The following is a 10,045-nucleotide window of genomic DNA, read 5'->3' on the forward strand; positions in this document are numbered from 1 at the left end:
TATTTGAAGAATAACGGGAAAGAAAACAAACAAGTACCTTTGATGGATATCATACTTAATATTTTCTTTCGATTTGGAATAAACCAATACAATTCAAGAAATAAATTCTAATTAATGAATACTAAATCAGTGAGTGATTTTGTGATTTATGAAAATACAGTTTTGGAATTAGACTATCAAGAAACCGTACGCTAAGGATGTGAAAGTTTGTTGACTCCGATCCTCACATAAATTATGACGCTCTCTAATTCCCCATGTATGATGTATGGGGCAGTGTTTCCGGACAATTAAAGCCACCGCTTTTGCCTTTGGTTTGAACTAAATGGATGCACCAAATAGCACTAACCATCAGAAATATTCATTCTTATTATATTGACTATCATAATTCTTCAAAGCCTTATGGAACATTGCGTGTTACCTTTTTTTAATTACCGTTATAAATCAACTGTTCGGACACATGCACACCGATAAAAACAATCATTCCTCTTAACCTGCATCATTGTCGTCTAGGCAAAAAAAAAAAAAAAAAAAATATATATATATCTATTTATTGTACTTTCATAAAAGAAACGGTGACTATGTTCCATAGAAAGATTGGCATGTAGGCTTTGCATATGTTTATAGTCTATTTGCCGACAAGATTAATGGCTACTGAATTAAAAATGCATACATCAGCCGCTGTGAAACATTAAACCGGGCGTTTTACCAGAACATCTGTCAGATTCTCATTGAGACTAGATTTTCAGCTCAAGTATAAATTTGAAACGCTTGTAAGCTGACACCATTCAATTCATTATTCCTGTCGGTGTGTATAGTCCTGCATACATCTCATATATTTTGATAATTATGTAAACTTCTGAATGTGTTTCATAGATTTTTAAAACCCTAAAAATCCTCTAGATCTCACTCCCCCTATGACATCATCTGTCAGTCATCAAATGAGCTAACTTGAGAAAGTGGTATTAACTGGTATGCAAGTTTGAAGAAATAACCGGGTTCGAAACCAAGACGAGTGTTTGGTAAGGAATTAATCCTCATTACCAGGTCCCTCGGAGAGCACCTAAAGCCATCGACCATCTGGCTGCTTACTACAAGCATTTATGCTTTCTTAGCAGCCAGGTAAAATAACCACCACCACCATATCTCAGAATTCCATTTAAAAATCCATGAAACACATTCAGAAGTTTACATATCAACATATGAAATGTATGCAGGACTACACACCAACAGGAAAAAAACTTGCATTTTATTTGAACGGCCTATTGCTTTATTAGTATGTGTAACAGCAAGATAAAAGAACAAAATAATCTGAGAGTAATGATCATACAAGACCATCAATTCTTGAGGGAGTAAGTCTATATTTTTGTCTGAAAAATTGCTCGTTTTATTCAGATTTCATTTTCTTTTTAAATTAGTGCTACTGTGCAATGTTCAAATAAAGTACAATATGAGATTGAAATTCAAGGAAATCAGCGATCGCTTCATGAGATAACAATCTAGGTCTGAAGCACAGAGACTACGCATATAATGGCTCTGGCTCGAGGTCGACAAACTTTACACTGAATGTATGTGAGCTTGTGTACGTGTACGTGGATGAGGATCGGAGTAGTCACAAGAAAACAATGTATGGTCTGAAGCACAGAGACTACGCGTATAATGGCTCTGGCTCGAGGTCGACAAACTTTACACTGAATGTATGTGAGCTTGTGTACGTACGTGGATGAGGATCGGAGTAGTCACAAGAAAACAATGTGGGTCTGAAGCAAAGAGACTACGCGTGTTTCCTTCACCGTGGATGTGGATAGAGGTCGACAAACTTTCTCGTCTTTACGGAAGCAGACATCGGACAGTGCGTAAGTAAACAACGATGACGTCAGCACAGAGAGTATACATGTATATGGTTAGGCTATAACGTGTACGGCATTGTATGATGCACGCGTCAGTCCTATATATATATTTATATATCCGATGTAGTATTTTAGGCACATAAACATTCCTAGTGAATAGATTGAGAAAACAAAAGGAGCTGGATAAGAATTAAGACAGGATTCTGTTAGGCAAAAGTTGTTGCAAAATGTCAAATTGAGAGGCTTTTCTTCTTCAACAGTTCGAGTTCTATACTTCTTCATCTCCTTCTCCTTAATTCTTTCATTCTTTTTCTTCTCCCCTCCTTTATCATCTTCTTTTACCCTTTTAGGTCAAAGCCTACAGAATAATTCTGGACAAAACATAACATTACAAGATACAAAGGACATATTTGTCAATGTTCAATTGTATTTTGGGATAACAAAATTACACACCAAGAGCATTGTCCTATCGGCCTACATATTCATCTGGGTTATGGCCATATCAAAGAAACAATTTTCATTACATTGTTTGCTCAATTTCATAAGGTGTTTCTATATATCATAATTGAGCTGCAACAAACGATAAAAACAGACACCAGTAATTACAACAAAAAAAGTCTTACACAACAGGGTACACTTTTACCTGAAATAGTTTATTCCATTTTTCCAAATGACAAGGTAGAGAGAATTAACATGTTACAAAATCTTACAAAGTACCTAAAAATCCAATAGCCATAATTTCATATACATATATCTACAAAATACAGTAATAATCATTATTTTTTTACTGTCGCACAATCAGATGATATCAATAACCTATGGGAATTAATAACATTAACAAAATATATATACATGTAACCTCAAATAATTTCGATGTAGAGAAGTGAATTGTGATTGAACTACAAAGCTAATCTTGTTCTCTGGTATAAAAGTGCCATGGGCATCATATTTTGAATTGTTTATCCTGCAGTAGATTGATTGTTTGAACCAGTCACAAAAACAGCCTCACAAAACTTGCTGGAAATCATCTTCAATCAATTCCACAACTCTAATTATTTGCACAAAGTGAGCTGTGTTAAGCACATGGTGTCGGGCCTACTTGACTAATTTCCTTTACTTTCTATGCTCATTACGCAGCCCCTATACATATTCTACCAAAATCGTTTGGCACATGTCATTTATTTGTAATCTTGAACGTTCAGTGTAAGTTTTGTAGGATTCTGTCAGAATTTATTTTCTATCATTACCAGAACTCAAGTTTATCTTTATATGTGTCAATGACACAAATATATTCATGCTTGTACACAATCTACTCATGAAATAACTTAGGAATATAGAAATATTATAATAACTAAAAATGCAACATTATGTAACTGAAAACTCAACTTTATCATATAAATCAATTGAGATACATCTAATATCGTCTAGTGGAAGCCAGAAGCTAGGCGTTCACACACAGAGGAAACGTCCTTCTAGCTCACAGCAGACCATGTAAACATACCTTATGCTCAGCTGATCAACATTTGGAGTTACAAAATTATTCAAGACTTTTCATCCTTCACGCTAGCAATGTAAACGATGATGAATATTACACAAGAAAAATATCTGTGTTTATTTCAGCTTTTTCGACTAAGCAAAGGAGAAATAAATGTTTGATTGAAAATAATCCCTGATCAAGGAATCAGTGAATTGCCTATTTTACAAGAAATATGATAAAAAGTATAGTTCCAAACATATTGAACCAATATTCATATAGATAACATTTCTTTCACATTATTAGATTTATACACAATTTGAATTGGGTAATATGTGATCTACTAAAATATGAATCTACAAAGGAGAATAGACCACTATGGCACTAACTAACAAGTAAACAAATAAGTCTCAAATTAACATAATAGGCCATTTTCGTAATGTAACCAAATTTAATGCATAAGTCTTTCTGAAGTGCATCAATACAAATTATTTCATTCACCTGGTAAGAATAATAGTATTTCAATAGACAGAATCCAAGATGCACACATTAGTTGTTGCCAGGTTGGACAAACATTATGGCTTGACCTACCTAGCAACACTTAATAATATATGCAGTTGCATTCTGACTATTGAAATACTATTATTCTTATCAGGTGAATGAAATAATTTGTATTGAGGCACTTCACCAAGACTTGTGCATTAAATTTGGTTACATTACGAAAATGGTCTATTGCAATTCCTTTCGCAAAATCAACTCAAGGGCAACTTCAGTACCCTATTGAATATCCCATAGAAATTATGTTTGGAATACGCAATGCGCCATTGTCATGTTCGCACATTTCAACAGGTCGATCAGATGCAAGGCTATTGAATTGCCCAAGGTCTATTTTAATATAGTAGTTGCAAGAAGAAGGAAAACAATGCAAATCAGAGATGGAATGGAAAAGAAGCAGTCATAACCATTGATAGCGTACCTTAACATATTCTCAGTATAGAGCATTGTAAACTGACATGTGAGTGGTGCCCTTTACATTACTGTATCTAATCATGCACAGATTAAAGTGAAAACATTAGTGGTTTAATAGGCGGTTTACCATGTCAACTCAACCGCACTATAACGTCATGCGTGAATAAGGATCAAACGAGGCACATCCAACACAACATCTGCGATCAAATTAATGACAAAGTCTGACAGTTTGATTTATAGGTAAAGCTCATGAAATAATATTTCTTATAGGAAAAAATAAAAGATTTTTCCCCTTCCGAAATAGGTCAATGAAATAGGTCAATGCATGGCCAACAACAAACAACAGTACTTCAGTACTAATAATTGATCATGGTCAAATCAATACTGCAACATATACTCTAAACACCAATCCAACTTCCAACTGTAGGCCTGTCTTCATCAGCTTGAGTTTGCCAAACAACCAACTATTTTAACTATCCCGATCTCAAATTAGCCAATTAATTTGCGTCCTCATCAGCCCGCAGTTGCAATTAGCGGGATATTTGGTCGAGAAAATATCCCTAGAAATATTGGTCTTGTTTCCAAAATATACCCCTATTTGGGAAATAGCGGGCTAATTTGCGCCTGTCTGAGCTAGTTTGTGATGAGCATATCGGTTGGGTGAAGACCTAATTTCGAGCTTCGGGATAATATCCAGAGTCTGAAAATAGTGGGTTATTTGGCAAACTTGAGCTGATGAAAACAGGCCTGATCATTACATAATATAAACATCCTCGTTGGCACATCCTGATGAAGTAATAATTTCTAATATCATCATCGATGTATCTATTACATACTATTACATATCTTATACATAATAAACACTATATGAAGAGCTTAATTCCAAAAGGCGCTAAATCCATTTTTTACCAAAATGGAGTTATTAGTATGAGTACATTCCAGTTGCACATGCGCATTTAAATCACCATTCCTTTTCTGAAAATAATTTTCAGAAATATGAAAAAAATTGACACAAAAAATTTGTTTAGTTCCAAAAGGCGCTAAATCCAAAAGTGTTTAGTTCCAAAAGGCGCTATATCCACCTTGTGTGTTTTGATCAATCAGAGCGCAGTATTGTTCCAGTGACCCGGATGCGCGTTTCCGTTTTACACCCTGCCCTAGGCTTTTCTCCAATAAAATTTTACAAACCGACTGGTATTCGGAGTCTAGTCGTCCACATCTTGCCTCGGCGCTCTGCACACCACCACTCTGAAAACGTCACGTAGCGCTAGCTAACTCTCTATACTAGTTGATCTTCCTAGTCGTATCATTTATTTTTATCCATTAATACGCAATACTCTAAGAGCGTGAGGATGCGTGATCAGCTCGCAAAATTTAGCCCAGCGATAACAAAACAATAATATATCGGGAAAACCGTCTTGAACAAGAAGACCCTCGCATCCCCAATTGAAATTGTACATAAGCTTTGGCTTCGCTATTCTTGACGTCGATATAAACAAACTTAGACTTCGGATACAGCATGTTTCGTGTAATTTCTTGCCGAAAAGCCTAGGGCAGGGTGTAAAACGGAAACGCGCGACCCGGATTGACAACAGCTTTTAGCTTGCTGCTTGCATCGAGATCGATCCTATTTCTGCAGTATTTACAGTGTTTTGACAGTCTTTAGCTCACTTAGCAGCATGGATGAGGGAAGGGTGCTAGTTGAGAGAACCAACAATCCAAGAAAAAGGAAGCGAAATGAAAAATAATGGGCCAAAAACCAGAACAAGGAAGATCATAACACCGCTCCTGGTAAGTTTAGTCCCACTTACTCATTTTTGTGTTAGTGTGTAATTAAGTGCAGATGCATTTGCATTATTTATATTGCATTGAATGAATTGTAATACTAATAGGTAATAGTCTAACTAAGACTATTGCAATTCTGTTTGCATGTAGTATGAGCTCAAGGCTTAACCAAAACGAATTACTAGATACAATTTTGTAATTAAACTGAGGCCGTGAGGGTAAATTATGTGTTTACTGGCGCGCCACGCCTTCGCCTTCGCCGGCTTCAGTCACTGGTCACTGGCTTTGATCACTATCTGCCCTGGACCTGGTGCAGTAGTTTATGGATATTTCACAAGCCGTTGTTACTCATGCCATAGCATAAGTGTAATGATAATTTGCCATCTATTAAGAAAATATCTGCTGTAAGTCTGTAACAAACATTTTGTATTTGAGTGCAGTCATAATCGGTGTTTTGTTAAATTTGAGGAATTTGTTTTCGTGGAATACCTGATGTTTACCATGATGACTTTCGTTTATCAATAGGGAAGCAACCAGCCATTGGATGCCAGCACATACCTCACAGCTTTTGTAAGGCGTATTTGCTGACAGAAGGAGACATCACAGATACTTTCCAGGACTGCTACAGAGACTCGAACAACCGCGGCAAGATTCATTCATCATGTGCCACTTACAACTCAATCCAGTCATGCGCCATCGAGGAAATGGTCCACAACCAAGGAGAGAGCGGAACTATGCCCCAACATTTCAAGTAAGTTTTAATCGAGTCATTAAAACAAATTATCCTTTGCTTGCAAATCAAATTGTTGAATACAGATCATACACAATTGCCAGAATTGATACCAATTTTCTCATTGCAATAATTTTCTGTTAATTTTAATTGAGTTGTTTATTCGCTGGGGTTTTTCTTGCTACTGGGGGGGGGGGGGGGGAGGGGCGTACATGTTTTGTCATGTGTAATATGCTATCTATGATACACATGTCAAACTAGGTCGTAATGTTGTTTTTATTTTATACCGGTAGCGTAGGTTGAACCATAAACAACTGGGTCAAAGTGAATTCACGAATTCCCCTCGCGCAATCAACATACACTGCATGTCACACTGTGCAAAAAAATGTGCACTCGCGCAATGCAATTCTGTATGTAGATATAACAAACATGAGCAGTATAGGCAAGGACAGTTGGTGGAAGGGGGGGGGGGCTGTGCTTAGTATTACAAACTTGTTTATTTAGATTGAATGAAACCAACAAAAATAAACTTTTCATGTACGGTTTTTGTGATTTATAATACAGGTAGCTGGAAATGTCCATTAACAATGTTTCACTTTTAATTTACAGATTACGACACAGCAAGGGAAAAATGTGGAGGTATGCTCCCGAAGATTCAGATCCTTTCTGTACTTGGTAGGAAACGTCTGGGCAACCTAATGAAGTACGCCTACCATTCAAAATCACAGAGGCCAAACGCATCAACGTGAGACCAGCCCCAGCCCCAGTCACTGTCGCCAAGTATTATAGCGCACCTGGAGATGAGTACACCATATTAAAGAGAGGAAAGAGATGGAGTACTCTTCGGGTCAATCAGCTCCCATTGCTGAAGCAGCGGGATGTAGCAAATCTTCTACGAGCGATGGGGGTGGAGCTACAAGTGGACCCGCTAGTAGGGTATGGGCCACGCAACTTCATTCAGGAAGTAGGTGCCTTTTACAAAGAGGTGTGCGCGCCTACTGATGCAATGGACGTGGAGAGTGATGAGGACGAAGGCATCATTGCTGCCTATGAAGATTGACATTTGATTTTATGCCTTTTACACAATTAATGGATCAGTTTAAACTATTTAATTCAAGAACAGAGAAGGCTTCTAAAATGTGCATTCATTGAGCAGTGCAGTTGGAATCAAATTCCGTTTTATTACCCATGTATGCATTTTGTTGTAAGTAGCGCTGGTAATTATTAATGCAAATTTACTAAACCAGAATGCATGCACACAGATAATTAATATTTGGCGCTTTGCTACCTTCACTGTATAATAACAACTAATTGATTGTGGCTAATCTCACAACTTTACGGTAGATTGTACTGATATTGTATGGGTAGAGTTTTATTGCTCCTATTTCCATTAGGATGTTAACAAACAATTATTCAAATAATATGTATGCATAATCAGCACTTAAGTATGTATTTTATCTGCTGTTTATGAGGAGTCGTTTACATTAGTGAACTATGAATAATTTCCATTGTAAGGTATCTTCTTGTTGACATTCATATGATATTGTTAAAGAAACTGTTCATTAATGACTGTATGTTAATTATTTAAGTACTTGCCAATTCTTGTATGTCTTAATTAACTCACCGTTATGACATCAGATAATGAGTAAAGCAAATTTACAAGATTTTCAAATTTCACACAATACAAGTCTTTACTGCCTGTTTATTTTGTCAATTTAAAAATGTGCTGAGTCACCCGAGTTGTTGTGTTTTTTTACAAGTTGAATAGAGAGAACATTTTTATGATTGAAGTTGCTCATGTACTAACTATTTGCGAAATGTGTAAAATTTTGATTGAAATTAGTGTGGAGCGAAAACGTCTAGAATGATGAGATGTGAGAAGTATGTTCAACATAATGTAGGCTTTCAATGTGTTAAATGGATAGATATGTGTGTGTTAGACCCTGAATTATAATTAAAGAAGTATGTTATTACATCCGAACATCATTCTTAAAACAAAAAAACAAACAAATTTGAAATGCGGAATGACACATCAAAACTTTAATTCCAAAAGGCGCTAAATCCTTGTTTAATTCCAAAAGGCGCTAAATCCGAACAAATTGAAAAAATAAAAAAATATTAAAAAATAATTACTATGGCAGGATTTCTTTAAGCAATATTTTAATGATCTTTGGGGGTAGATCTTTGAACTGTGTGAAAATTTGGCAGTTTCGTTGAAACAAAAGTGGTCTAACAGAAAACCTTGATTTACTCGAAAACGCCAAAAGTGGATTTAGCGCCTTTTGGAATTAAACTCTTCATATATAGTGTCGTCACTCTTATTTACAATTATGCTGCAACAAACATTGGAAGCATACAAGTACATTCCACTGGGAATGCAGCAGAAATGAAAGACTTGAAAGTGATTACATCTCACATGATGTAACATCTGTTTGAAAAAATATTTCTCCACCACTTTTCCTTTTAATTTCCAATTAATGAATACGTGAGAAGAAAAAGGCCATACTCCATCATTTTTTTAACTTTAAGGGAAACGTGAATATTTTGACAAATTTATACGACAGAATGTTTTCATCTTTATGTTTTAAAGGTCCTCTGTTTACTACTACTACTACTGCCACTTCTACTACTACTACTGCCACTACTACTACTACTACTACTACTACTACTACTACTACTACTACTACTACTACAACTAATACTACTACTACTACTACTACTACTACTACTACTACTTCTACTACTACTACTACTACTACTACTACTACTACTACAACTACTTCTACTACTACTACTACTACTACTACTACTACTACTACTACTACTACTACAACTACTACTACTACTACTACTACTACTACTACTACTACTTCTTCTACTATTACTACTACTACTACTACTTCTACTACTTACTACTACTTCCACTACCACTAATACCGCCACTTCTATTACTACTATTAATATTATTGATAATAATCATGATAAAAATAAAAAATAATATTAATAATATTAATCTGATATTGTCTATTGCACATATGACACTATAATATAATGTCTCTAGATGCTTCTTAAGGACTTTGCAAATTATTATCTTTGCTGAAGCTATGACAGTGCTCAGTCCATTCAAGGAATAAGTTCTACCAGGCACCAACTGCATACACCTGGGTCAAGTGTGGCAAATAGAGATTGATGTCTTGCCAAAGGAGCTGGAAGGGATTTGAACCCTGTACCTTGTGGTTT

The 10,045-nt window shown here is 35.8% G+C and overlaps 1 long non-coding RNA gene across 1 annotated transcript; it reads left to right on the forward strand.

Moving 5' to 3' along the window:
- The first annotated feature begins 5,874 nt into the window (after positions 1–5,874).
- LOC115928835 lies at positions 5,875–8,277 on the forward strand. The gene is made up of 3 exons (XR_004066244.1): positions 5,875–6,081; positions 6,601–6,826; positions 7,415–8,277. It is a non-coding gene; the product is annotated as an uncharacterized LOC115928835 (long non-coding RNA).
- Positions 8,278–10,045: the final 1,768 nt, after the last annotated feature.

This window comes from Strongylocentrotus purpuratus, unplaced genomic scaffold, assembly GCF_000002235.5.
Source record: "Strongylocentrotus purpuratus isolate Spur 01 unplaced genomic scaffold, Spur_5.0 spur5_scaffold_3, whole genome shotgun sequence".
Classification (NCBI taxonomy): Eukaryota; Metazoa; Echinodermata; class Echinoidea; order Camarodonta; family Strongylocentrotidae; genus Strongylocentrotus; species Strongylocentrotus purpuratus.